The sequence below is a fragment of the Nicotiana tomentosiformis genome, chromosome 5 (assembly GCF_000390325.3).
Source record: "Nicotiana tomentosiformis chromosome 5, ASM39032v3, whole genome shotgun sequence".
NCBI classification, from domain to species: Eukaryota; Viridiplantae; Streptophyta; class Magnoliopsida; order Solanales; family Solanaceae; genus Nicotiana; species Nicotiana tomentosiformis.
In genome coordinates, this window is record NC_090816.1 from 39,954,337 (window position 1) to 39,968,879 (window position 14,543).

Here is a 14,543-nt window from a genome sequence, read left to right on the forward strand (position 1 = left end):
ACCTAAAATCCAACTAGTCATGATGACACCTAACCCAACCCTTTAGGTAAGCCAATTTACGAAAATCCAATTCAAATGAAATTTATTGATAACATAAGTGACAAACTAACCGACTTTAACACATTTCCCAAGGACTGGTAGTATAAATCATGAGCTTCTAATATTTAGTATTTACAAAGCTGGTATGAAATAAAATACAATATCTGTTTGAAATATACATGAACAGATTTAAAAATTCTAAAGCTACCTTGAACAAGAGGCAGTTGTAACTGGATCGCAGGTACATCTTCAATGCTAGGTCCCACCATGTACAACAACATCAACATCCAAAATCTACACGCAAGATGCAGAAGTGTAGTATGAGTACAACCGACCCCATGTACTCAATAAGTGACAAACCTAACCTTAGGTTGAAAGTAGTGACGAACTTGTACCAAGGTCAGAGTCTACACCAATAACCAATAACATCTCATAACCATATAATTTAAAGCAGCACAAGTAATAACTCAATAATAAATTGCTTAGCTCGTATACAATTTCGGAAAATAAACATTTTCCTTTCGAATATAACAGTAAAACTCAAATCTTTTACCGAAAATCACTGAAAATATGAGTAAGTCTGAAATCTGTGATTTTTCTCAAAACCTTTAATGACAGATAAGAATTTCATTATTAGATGACATGAGGAAAATACATCTCTATACCTAAATGTCAATGTACATGTCAGACCATAAATGTCACAATACCGGATAGCATGAGGAAAAATGCATCTCTATGCCTACGTGCCAAGTATGCATGTCAAATAAATGATTTCACGATAATATACCCAGGCACTCTCGCCCTCGTCATACTCAAGATGTCTGCCTCAAATGCCCACTTCATCTCACACACACACACACACACACAATCACTCAGCATTATACATGTACCTGACTCATAATCCCCTCACCAAAGCACGTGTATATATTTATATGTCATCTTGCCTGTGCTCACTAGTGGTATGTCAGACTCCGAAGGGGCGGCTCCAACCCAAGCGCAAATACAAGACAATCTGGCCTACTGCGGCGTGTAGCCCGATCTCATAACAATAAAGCCTATAAGGCCTGCTGCGGTGTGCAACCCCGATCCATATAATAATAAATATATATATAAAGCCAATATGGCCTGTTGCGGCGTGCAACTCGATCCCACAAATATCCTAACAACTGGATGAACATGACCAAGTATGAGATTACAATTTAAATAAATAATTCAACAGCAATTCGACCTCTGTGGGTCTCAATAATACCTGCATATAGCCTCAGCATGATTTTTAACATCATTCTCAACTCAATTTCTTTAACACATGAAAGTGCATGGATAATGCCAAGATTATTTGACTATAAAATTCCACAGAATTAATTACGTCACAATTTTTATAGTGCACGCCCACACGCCCGTTACCTCCAAACAAATCACATAATACGTATATTCAGGGTTCATACCCTCAGCTCCAAGTTTAGAAATGTTACTTACCTCGAACAAATCGAATCCAATGCCGAGTAAGCTAAACAATACTCTAGATATTCCATTCCGCGGGTATCAACCTCCGAACGCCTTCCTATCTCCTCAATTCCAAGCCAAACGATTCAAAACTAGTCAAACAACGTGTAAATTAGTCAAAATATACTCCAATGCTTATAATTTAACAATTTATAAAAATTCCCAACTCCGCTAGAAAAGTCGATAGTAGGTCCCACATAGCGGAATCCGACGAAACTCATAAAATCCGATAACCCATTTAATTACGAGTCCAACCATACTAATTTTATTCAATTCCGACTCCAAATCGGTATTCAAAACTTGAAAAATTCATTTTGTGGAATTATAGAAAATTCCTCCGATTTCTCTTGAAAATTCAATGATCATATGCCAAAAATGAAGATTAATCCATGAAATATAATCATAAGTGAGTCAAGAATACTTATCCCAAGTTGTGTGAAACAATTCCTCTTCAAAGTCTCCCAAACCGAGCTCCAAAATTCGAAAATGGGTAAAAATGTTGAACCCTCGAATATAAGGCATTCTACCCAGCATTTCCACATTTGCGGACAGTAGGTCGCATATGCAACCGTCACTTCTGCGGAACAAGCTTGCATATGCGATACAACCTTGGCCAGCAGTGATCGCTTTTGCGATCATTTTCTGGCTTTGGCGCAAACATTTCCGCATCTGCGATCTCTCGCCTACAGTCCAATTCCGCTCCTGCGATGATGTGTCCGCATTTGCGCCTTCGCAGATGCGACGAAAGCTCCGCATTTGTGGACTCCTGCCCAGAAATGCTCTTCTCTTCTGCGCTCATGGGCTCGCTTCTATGACCATCGTACCTGCGCAATACCAGTCGCAGGTGCGGATCACCAGAACCAGCAACCGAGCGAAAATTCAACTTAGTCCAAAACTTATCCGAACCTCGTCCGAAACTTACCCGAGACTCTCGGGACCCCGTCAGAATATACCAACAAGTCCCATAATATAACACAGTCTTACTTGAGGTCTCAAATTACATCTAACAACGTCAAAATTACAAATTGCACCTCGAATCGAACTTATAAAATTTTCAAATATTCAAATTCTATATCTTTTGCCGAATTGTGTCAAATCAATCTAGAATGACTTCAAATTTTGCACACGAGTCATAAATGAGATAATGGAGTTGTTCCAATTTCCGAAATCAAATTCCGATCCCGATATCAATAAAGTCAATTCACGGTCAAACTTCCAAATCTTTAATTTCTTACTTTTGCCATTTCAAGCCAAATTCAACTATAGACTTCAAAATAAATATCCAGAGACACTCCTAAGTCCGAAATCACCATACAGAGCTAATGGAACCATCAAAACTCCTTCCCGGAGTCATTTTTACAAAAGTCAAACTTGGTCAACTCTTCCAACTTAAAGCTTCAAACATGAACTTCATCCTTCCGAACATATTCCGAAACACCTGAAAACCAAACCCGACAATTCACACACGTCATAATACACCATATAAAGTTATTCAAGACTTCAAATAATTGAACAGAGTGTAAATGCCCAAAATGACAAGTCAGGTCGTTACATATGTACAAGTCTAAAATCATAATGCGAACCTAACAGAATCATCAAAATACCAATCCGAGGTCATTTACCAAATATGTTTACCGTAATAAACTCTTGCAAATTTCAAATTAAAACAAATCACATTTTTAAACTTTACAGAAATTGACACAGACCATGCACGCAAGTCATAATCATCAAATTGAGCTATGAAAGGTCTCGAAACACAAAGGGGAAAGCTAGTACTCAAAATGACCTATCTAGTCGTTACAATTAGAATTGCACGTTGTGAAAGGTGATCTAGTGTAATGACCCGGTGGTCGTTTTGAGAGTTATAGCCCTGTTTTCCCATTTATTGCTCATTTCTTACTTTATAGCTGTCATTTGACTTGCCGAGGTAGTCGGTTCGGGTGTGGAGAGATTTCAGAATCAAATGAGACACTTTGTCTCAAGGTTGAAAGCTTAAGTTAAAATGGTTGACCAAATGTTTACCTATGAGTAAACGACCCCGGAATGAAGTTTGGATGGTTTCGTTAGCTTTGTTGGGTGATTTTGGACTTAGGAGCATGTCCGGATTGTGATTTGGAGGTCCGTAGTGGAATTAGACTTGAAATGGCGAAAGTTGGAATTTTGGAAAATTTGACCGGGAGTGGACTTTTTGATATTAGGGTCGGATTTCGATTCCGGAAGTTGGAGTAGGTCCGTAATATCATTTGTAAAGTTTGTACAAAATTTGGGGTTAATGGGACGTGTTTTGATAGATTTCGGCATCGTTTGTAGAAGTTGAATTTTCTTAGTTTTAATAGGCTTGAATTGCGGTGCGGTTCGTGTTTTTGAAATTTGGGGTTAAAGTGTGTGCTGGCTTGCGCAGGTGCGAGTTTGGAGGGGTGTGTGCAGGTGGTCATAGGTGCGAGGTATTTTCCGCACCTACGTGACCGCAAATGCGGCAGGGGGACCGCATAATCGGAATTGGGTAGTTAGCTTGGTCCAGAGAAGCGGCTTGGATGCTCGTAGAAGCGAGTCTGCAGAAACGGAGTGAGGGATCGCAGGAGCGGAATGAGCCACATATGCTTGTGAGAGGTCGCTTTTGCACCGCCGCAAAAGTGGTTAAGTTTCCGCAGAAGCGGTAGTGCTAGCAGAACACTTAAATACAAGGGTTCGCAATTTTGGCTTCATTTCAACATTTTGAGCTCGGGTTTTGGTGATTCTTGAGAGGGTTTTCGAAGGGATTCTTGGGGTAAGTCTCTTGTGCTCATTTTTGATCAATAGTCTTGTTTCCCCATTGATTTGTCCAACTAGTTGGTGTGTATTTAAGGTGTAAATTGAGAGTTTAAGGCTAGGGATTTGGAGAGTTTGATTTGGGGATTTGGGGGATGATTTGGTGTCGGATTTTGATAAAGTTGGTATGGTTGGACTCGTGGTTGAATGGGTTTTCGGGTTTTGTGACTTTTATCGAATTTCGAGGCGTGGGCCCTAGGGCCGGCTTTTGAGTCTATTTTTGACTTTTGATTAATAACTTAGCATTTTCTTATGGAGTTGGTTCCTTTAGCCCGTATTGATTATATCGAATTGTTTATGGCTAGATTCGAGGCATTCAGAGGCCATTTTGCGAGGCAAGGGTGTGTTGGAGTAGAGATTTTATCGGATTGAGGTAAGTAATAGTTCTAAATATGATTCTGAGGGTACGAAACCCCGTATTATGTGTCATATATTTTGTTTTGAAGTGACCCACATGCTAGGTGACGGGTGTGTGAGTGTGCACCGTAGGAATTGTGACTTGGTCAAATTCCATGGAACTATGTAGTTGAATAACTTATTGTTATCTGTATATTCTCCATATATTAGAGAAATTGAACCACAAATCATGTTAGACTATGTGTTGGCACTGTAGGGACCCGCAAAGGTTGTGTACATGTTGAATTATCTGCTAAATTGTTGTTTGTACTCAGTCACTGTTTTACTTGTATATTACATCTGAGTCTCTATTGTTCATTGTTGATGCATCATGTTATTGTTGTGTGGGCTGCTTATCATGATATTTGAGAGCCCGAGAGACTGGAGAGGTTGATGGTTGAGTGAGGCCGAGGGCCTGATTGTGCGGATATTTATGGGATCGGGCTGCACGCCGCAACATATTTCACTGATATATGCCATGATTGGCTTGTTATAGCGCTTGGGCTGAAGGAGTCCCTCTGGAGTCCGTACACTCCCCCAGTGAGAGCAGGTACCAACTGAGTACGAGTGTCGAGTGTCGAGTGCTGAGTGATTGAGAGGAATGAGTGATTGTGAGGAAAGAGTGATTGTGAGGTTGGAGTATATGGGAGGACTGAGTGACTGTTGCTTTGAGAGGAAGCATTGACTTCATTATTGTTGCATTTCAGCTATCATATATCACTGTCTTAAAATTGCTGAGAGATATTATCTTCTGGTTCAGTTGAACTTGACATGAATTAACTGTTTTGGCCTTAATTGTCGAACTTGAAATCATGCCTACTTTCCTATGTTGAAATCACTGTAATTGAACTTTGACTGTGAAGCTCGTCACTACCTTCAGTTCATTATTTAGTCTTGTTACTTACTGAGTTAGTTGTACTCACGCTCCACCCTGCACTTCGTGTGCAGATCCAGGTATTTTCGGACATGGTGGATGTTGATTTCAGTGCACCGTTGATCTTCTGGAGATTCTGAGGTAGCTGCCGACATTTCGCAGACCTTGTCTCTCCTTCCCTATCTTTTTGCTTATTGTATTTAGTTTCAGACTATATTATTAGACAATGTTTTCCAGACTTGTGATGTATAGATGCTCATGTACTCTGTGACACCATGATAGTTGGGAACTTTCACGTTGTGTTTTGGGTTTCTATCCCGTTTATGAGAACTTTCATTGTTTAAACTGTTTTAATTCGTTTTCTATTAAAAGTGTTGGGAATATTATGAAATATCGGCTTGCCTAGTACCACGATAGACGTTATCACGACATGTTAGGATTTTGGATCGTGACAGCCAGTGAAAGATATCAACAATATTAGGTGGTGATTAAGTGAAACTACATAAAATGATACTGAAATTATTGCTTCTTGAGAATCTTCTTAAAATTCTTCCCACTGACCATAATTTGTACATCTAGTGGGCGTTTGGACATGAGAAATGTAAAATTTCAAACAAAAATGATTTTTTTTTTTAATGTCCAAACGGGCTGGTAGACATTCCGTTTACTGTATCCTCAAACAACACATTTCTCAATTAGTAAAATCTTAGAGCTACACATCTCCAAACCTTCCTTCAAATCCGGTCCAAAAGAAATATTAATTAAGACAATAATTAAAGGACCTACCATTAAATAATCTGAAAAGTTCAGGAGTGCTAAAGACACTTCTTTGTATAAAACTTTCTTGCTGAACGTCCGTCTAGTTTGACTTGTCCATTATATTAGAAAGAAGATATTCGCTTTTACTTGTTCAATTTTGAAAAACAAGAGATAGTATACCATTTTATACTTATTTTATCTTTATTATTAAGTATTATTTAGTTTTCCAATAGTTGATAAATGCATCCGGCAATATCCCTCTATTATCCCGACTAATCTATGTATTTATGGATTACTTATGCTTCTTGTTAAACTTATAGAAATTTAATAAGTGCATTAGATAATGTCCCTCCATTACACTTGTTTCTTTAGATCCGATATATGTTGTATTACACAATAATCATCATCAGGTTCAGCAGGTATACTTAGATCTATTTGGTTCAATGGAATTTGGTGAATTTGTCTTGTAGCTAAATTTTTGTGAAAACTCTCAACATAGTGAACATTTTTAAAATGGTTATTTTAGTGAGAAATATTTAAAAAATCGTATAAGATGAAGAAAAGGTAAATATTTTGGTTCCCTTTTTTTTTTTTTTTTTTTTTTAAATTTATAGGGAATGCGTGAAAGTGATAAAATTGATATTCAATTACTGGGTTGAAAACTTAACGGATTGTTAGTGCTGCAACTTTTATGTTTGATTAATTTTAATTATTTAGATGACTTAATTATTATAACTAGGAGTGATATAGTAAAATTATCCTTTTCTTAATTAATTCTTAAAGGGTGTGCCCTAGTCAAACATGGTAATTAGCTCAACTTCGATTTTATACTAGTCAACAATTGTCCTAAGTCAAACATGGACATGCAATTTGGTGTTTTATCAAAAAGCATCAACCCCTACTTGTAACTTTTCCACGTAAGGTCCAATTTTTCAGCATTTACTTATATTAGTTTTGGATACGTGCGTTGTACATGTATATCGATTTTACAATCCAGAATCCCACCAAACACCGTGATGATGTCTAAACCGCTCGCTAGGCAAGCCAACACTCAACAATAATAATGAAATCTAATTATTACGCTGTTAATTGTTCCATGATATAAATAACAATGCGGAATAAATCTCAAATCAATATCATAAGTGCAAAGTTAGAGACAGGGTCTAAACACGACCACAACTGTCTAACCAACATCCAAAATTCGGTGTCACCTCATCACGAGCATCTAATAATAGTAACTAGTTTCTATTAAATAATAACATATGTCCGCAAAAAAAAAATACATAAACATAAATGAATAAGTAGGAAAGGGAGACTCCATGTGCTACAGATCGGATCAAGTAGAGCAGCTCACCACGAAGTCTCCAATAACAGACTCCTACTCAGCTCAAAGGATACCACTAATACCGGTCTTAGAACCTGCACAAAATATGTAGAAGTGTAGTATGAGTATAAAATCATGGTACTTAGTAATAATCAAGTCTAGTTTCAAAGACGTAGTGGCAAGAGTTCGACATCCCATTTACTAACAATCTAATAATCAAATACAGGATGAATCGAGTACGAGATAAGACATGGTATCATCAAATAAAATATAGAAGCTAGATACACATTTCATATGGAAATTGACATGCTTTGCAGATGTAGGAGATCAAATCAAATGTCAAATACCTCAATCCTCGCACAAAGACACAATGTATATCAATCAACATTTCTATCAAAGTCACTGCATGAGTATAAGATATGTAAATATTCATGTTCAGGATCCCTTCTTAGACCTTATAGTACAAATCCATATGCATGACATAGGCCACGTGTCTAACCAAGCATTGTATCTGAGTGCTTACGCTCAAAGGCCCAAAGTAATATGGGTAATTACCTAATTTTGGAGGGACGGATCCATATCCAAGCGTTCATCATTTTACAATCAATGATCATTAACAAATTATTGCATCGTACAACCCTATCCAACCATAATACCAACAATATTCAATAACTAATAATCAACATCCGTTTATAGTATCCGTAGTGCTAAATTCCTCAACTTTTAACAATAATCAACTCTCCAACTCATGCATATGTGTATGAAATAACATAATTAAGAAGCATCATACATAACAATAGCAATGCAGATAAAAGCTCATAAGGCTAAAAGATGGCCATGACTATTTATGTAATTCATTTTATCTCAATAATTCAATAAACAATTTCAACATTCAAAGTCGTTTCGTAATACTTAACATCAATAGGTTAAACCATATCACCACAAATCCTGAATCAATTAAGACACAACTTAACAAGGAAACTCAATATGGCAAAATAATTTTTTATGCCCAATTTAACAAATCAAAACGTTAAGTATGATTCTAAGTCATAATTACGAGTCATCACATAGTTATATAATCATTAAAGCATGGATAATAAGTTTACATAGTCCAAACAAGGCATAAACGTAAGCTAATCTCTACCAAATATGGTCATAACCTAGCTATGCATAAACGCTCGTCGCCTCGCATATACGTAACTCCTAATTCAAGAAACAAATAGCAAATAGATTGTCTAATGGGGAGAACTTTATCTTATAAGGATAGACAAAAGATTTACCTCCAACTGTAAGCTTCAATCAACAACAACCACATTTCCTTTCAAATCCAACACCAAACGTGTTACGACCCAAATCTACCACCGGTTGTGATGGCGCCTAACTCCACTTGCTAGGAAATCCAATTATAAATAATAATGAAATATGATAACGAATTAAAAAATAAATAAGTTTAAAAGATAAATAACTATAGATAATGTCAAATCATTACACAACTCCCCAGAACTAGCAACACTGAGTCATGAGCTCTATAGTACGAATACAAATCTAAAATACAATACATTATCCGAAATAACGACAGTAATGAATATAGAAGGAGATGCTAGGGACTGCAACTAGAAAGCAGTTCTACACTGGTCTCAACAGCACAACAACAACTCAGCTCAGTTCACAATGCTCAATTAGGTCCAACTCCTGAATCTGCACAATTAAGTGCAGAGCGTAGTATGAGTACAACCGACCTCATGTACTCTATAAGTATTATAACTAACCTCAGCGGGTAGTAGTGGCGAGAATTACCAATGATACTCAACATGTTTCGTCTATAAATATGCAAGTACACAACAATGGTATCAAAATTGAGCATAAAATATAAGTTTAATCAATCAGTGTACATGGAGAAGATGTGTGCAAGTCTTATAACTCTTAAACCAATTGCACTAATTCTAGATTCAATAACCTCGTCTCGACCAGTAAAAACTACCCGACCGACAGGCCACACCTAAAGCCACCTAGAATCGCATACGACGTAATCCGTGCGCCAAACAAGAAACAACTCAAATGTAGCCAATAATGGAAAGAGAACCAAATGAGAGAACTGTTCAACAAGCCTGATAGATACAATCACAAAAGCATAATGCTATGAATCCATCCCACTAGATAGAAACAAAACTCACAGAGTAAGCACCCGAAATAGTATCCAAACATAACAACATTGCTGCATGCAACCTGACCCAACCATCATACCCCTCCACACGATAATACTCATTGAGTCAAAATACTCATACTCACCAAACACATGTGTATCAACAACAAGCACATACCGTACATAAACATAACCATGAGAAGATGGATAGCATAGAGCGCTACAAAAAGGCAAGCACAACTCCACTTCAATAAACAGATCAACATTTCTAGAGTCATCTCGCTCATATAACACCATAAAGCCTAATAGGATCACAATATGCGCGTGAATAATTAAGTAGCCTTACAACCCATCATAGTATATCGGAGTAACATATGAAACATATTAGGGCAAGAATAACATCCATTCAGCCCGATAACACACCCATAGAAAAAGCTGTTGTGAGTAAACAATTCAAATCCAGTATAGAATTCTCATTTCATTAGGCCTACCAATAGGCCCCCAAACCGACTTAGAACATCCCAAAATAGGTAAAAGTAACCTACCAAAATCCACAATGATATCATCAATGACACATACAATTAGCTGTCTAGCCCTTAATACACTTTCATTGTCCACAGCTAACAGAACAATCTGCCTCCACAAAGATCAAATCACCAAACCTCGAGAATATAAAATCTCCATACCTGATCTCTATCTCTCCCACTTAAATGACTGATACATCATGCATACACAATCGCCTCATAAGAAATACTCCCATAAACCTTTCGCACCAAGTAGTGAAAATCTGAACATCCACAATTACCACTCACAGGATCTATGTAGTACAGTCAAGCCTCCACAATCAATCTACAATGGGTCTTCTACAACACACGCTCTCCTCGGGAGATATAAGATAGTGCTAGCATTCTCTTAAATATCTGAAATCCCCCATGATGTCTAGAACTCATAACATTCCTTCGAAAACTGAACCGCAACCTTGTCTGTTTAATCTGAATCCCACACGGCTCACCGCATTTATCATGCCTCAACATGAAAATACGAGAATCCCATCATCAACTTTGAATCACGAATATGATACATACCTCATCAAACAAAAATCTTCTACTTAATTAAGTTCAGGAGAAAAATCACAACACGCAACAACCTCCCCATACCCATAGAATGCATCAACCTCAAGTCATGGTCAACTATCATAACTCTTCGGAATTCATTTGCACATAACCAAACCATCAGAACTGATTACTTCTAAATCAACCCAGTCACGTAGGCTATAGAACCCAAAAGGTATTGCCACGAACATATGTAAAGCCCTATTATACAAAAGGAACTGATCATCTCTATTACTATACCGATCCAAGCCACTGCAAAACAGATCCAACTTCTCCAGATTACTCATGAACTGCCTTCACGACAATACTTCTCTTTCCCACTACACTTTAGACATCAATCAAATTTAATCCCATGTGATCAAAATATGAAAACTCATCATTTTAAGACTCGTAATCCACTTTATTCCCTCTTATATACCTAATAGTACCTCAAACCAAAATATTTGCTCTAAAGAGATCTTCTATAAGTCTGAAGCTGTGTCTTCCATCTCTCAATCAGTGCCTCACAGAACTGATGATGTTAAAGAAACACCCAAAGTTTCTTCCACAATCCAACGCCAGTCTCAACTACTCAGCCACACGACGAATCCAAAAATCCTTAAGTATTATATCTTAAATCTTGAACCCACTATAACTATAACGACCCGACCAGTTGTTTTATGTATTATAGCCCCGTTCCCCTATTTATTTCCTCCTCTATATTCATTTATGGTTATGTGACTTGCCGGGATGTTTGGATCGGTTCCGGGGAAGTTTCAGAGTGAATTGGGACACTTAGTCCTAAATATCTTAAGTTGAAAGATTTGACCGGAGTTTGACTTTTATGTAGACGACTACAAAATAGAGTTTTAATTATTTCGATAGTTTTGTATGGTGATTTTATACTTAGGCATATGTCCGAATATTGATTTAGAGGTCCGTAGGTAGTTTTGGCTTGAATTGACGAAAGTTGAAGGTTTGGAAGGTTGAGAGGTTTGACCGAGAGTTGACTTTATTGATATCGGGGTTAAATTTTGATTTCATAAGTTGGAATAGGTCCGTTGTGTCATTTATGACTTATGTACAAAATTTGATGTTAACCGGAGTTGGTTTGGTATGTTTTGGCATTAGTTTTAGAAGTTGGAAGTTTAATAGTTCATTAGGCTTGACTTGGGGTGTGATTCGTGATTTCGATATTGTTTGATGTGATTTGAGGTTTCGACTAAGTTAGTATCATGTTTTAGGACCTGTTGGTATATTTGGATGGGGTCCCGGGGGATGTTTCAGACATTATTCCTCATGTTTGAGAAGCTGTTCTGGTGTCTGGTGTAGGCTTCATCGCATTCGCGGCACAAGGGTCACGTTCTCGTAGTGTTACTATGTGGTATATGGTTTTACTCTTCGCGTTCATGAAGAGGAAGACGCGTTCGCAAAGGTTAAGTTGGGTTTTGCATCGCGATTGCGAAAATGAGCCGCGTTCGAGTAGAAGGATTAGGCCGGCTTGGGGCACCAGGCCTTAAGCCTTCACATTCGCGGTCAGGGGTACGCGTTTGCGTATGCAATGCACTGTGAGGCATCGCATTCGCGAGAAAGGCATCGCGTTCCCGAAAGAGGATATGTCAGCTGGTATATTTTGTGCTTCGCGAACGTGAGGCATTTTCCGCGTTCGTGATGAAGAAAGAACTTGGCAGCAGAATGTTAATACCCAAATCAAGGGTTAGAGTATTATTTTCATATTTTGAGTTGTAGAGCTCGGCTTTGGGCAATTTTGGAAGGGATTTTCACGTCTTGGATCGGGGTAAGTGTGTTTGACTCATATTTGTTATTTAATCATGATTCCATATTAGTTTTATCATTTATTTAGTGAATTAAAGTGAAGAAAATGGGGGATTTTTGTAAAACTTCCTAAACTGAAAATTGGGGATTTGAAGGTCGATTTGAGGTTGGAATTGAATAACTTTGGTATGGTTGGACTCGCTATTGAATGAGTGTTTGGATTTTTTAAGATTGGTCGGGTTTTGAGATGCGAGCCCGGGGTTGACTTTGTAATTTTCTTTAAAGATTGCAACTTTATTACCCAGAATAGTTTTATATGCTTTGTATTTATGGTATTAAGTTTATTTGGTTAGAGTCGAGTTGTTTGGAGTTTGATTTTCGCGGGAAATGCTTACTAGTAGATTGATTTAACTTGTTTGAGGTAAGTATCTTGACTAACTTTGTGTGGGGGAACTACCCCTTAGGATTTGGGTTGATTGTGCTATTTGTATTATGTGAAAGCCGTGTACACAAGGTGACGAATGGGTACACAGGCTATATGTGAGATTTGATCGGATTAGGCTATTTAGACTATTTTCATGCCTTAAAATGTATTGTCATAACATGTTATATATTTCATTGTTAATCTACCCTTACATGTGTTAAACTATCCTTACATGCTTTATTTGACATTGTTAACACTTGCTCTATCTCTTACTTGTTATTTTGCCCTTACATGCTTTAGTTGAAGTTATTGCCTTCTTTATTGTCTTGTTAATTCTTTAATTATTGAATTACCTTACTTGAAGTTGTTATTTCATGGAATATCTTCTGGTTGAGTTATTGGTGTTGAAGTTGTAATAGCCGTTATCACATTGAGGCGAAGTTGTTAAATTGTTGAGGTATCTTTCTTGTTGAGATTTTCACTTTTATTTCGTTATTATTACGATTCTTGTACACATTGTGGTTGAGCCATGGGCTATTTTTAGTGGAAACATTGGTATTGTTGATTCTTTTGACAAGTTGTGCCATATGAGCACTTGTGGTGCGAGTTGTTATTGTGTTATGATATTGATGCGCATGCGGCAGTATAAGAATAGAGTTTAATGTGGATGTGGCAACATAAGGTGGGATTTATATGTATGTTGCTAGTAAGGGAATTACTTGAAGTTACGCGACGGCATAAGGTGGGCTAAAGTGCGTGTAGCTATTTTTGGAAAATTATTTTCAAAACTATCTAAATGTAAGGCTCATGCGGCGGTATAAGGAAAGATTATGATTGTGAAATAAGGCTACGAGGTAGTACCTCGGTTGTGATTCTTGTGGTTATCTCTTATTTAACTCACTTGTACTTGTCCGTATTGTTTTCTTGATGTTCTTATTATGTGTTCCTTCCTTGTTGCCTTTATTGCTTTAAATTCAGTTGTAGCTTGCCTTGTTGTATTGCTTTATTGCCACTATTTCTTCGTTTTTATTATTAGACTATACTATACTTGTTCAGGTTTTCTTATCCTAGTAGGTTTCTTGAACTGGGCTGGTCACTTTATCGAGATTAGGCTTGCTACTTACTGGGTACCGTTGCGGTGTACTCATACTACGCTTCTGCATGTTTTTGTGCAGATCCAGGCACCTCGACTCAGGCTAGGCATCACTGAATGGATCATACAGTTCAGAGACTTCAAGGTATACCTATCCGGCATTCGCAGGCCTTGGAGTCACCTTCTGCTCTTATTTTTACTATTGCTTACTCTTTATCTAGACATTGGTGTACTTGGGATTTTACAGTATATTCATGTATAACTTATGACTCAGTTCCACTGCTTTTGGGAGTTTTGTTATAGCTGTTATGTT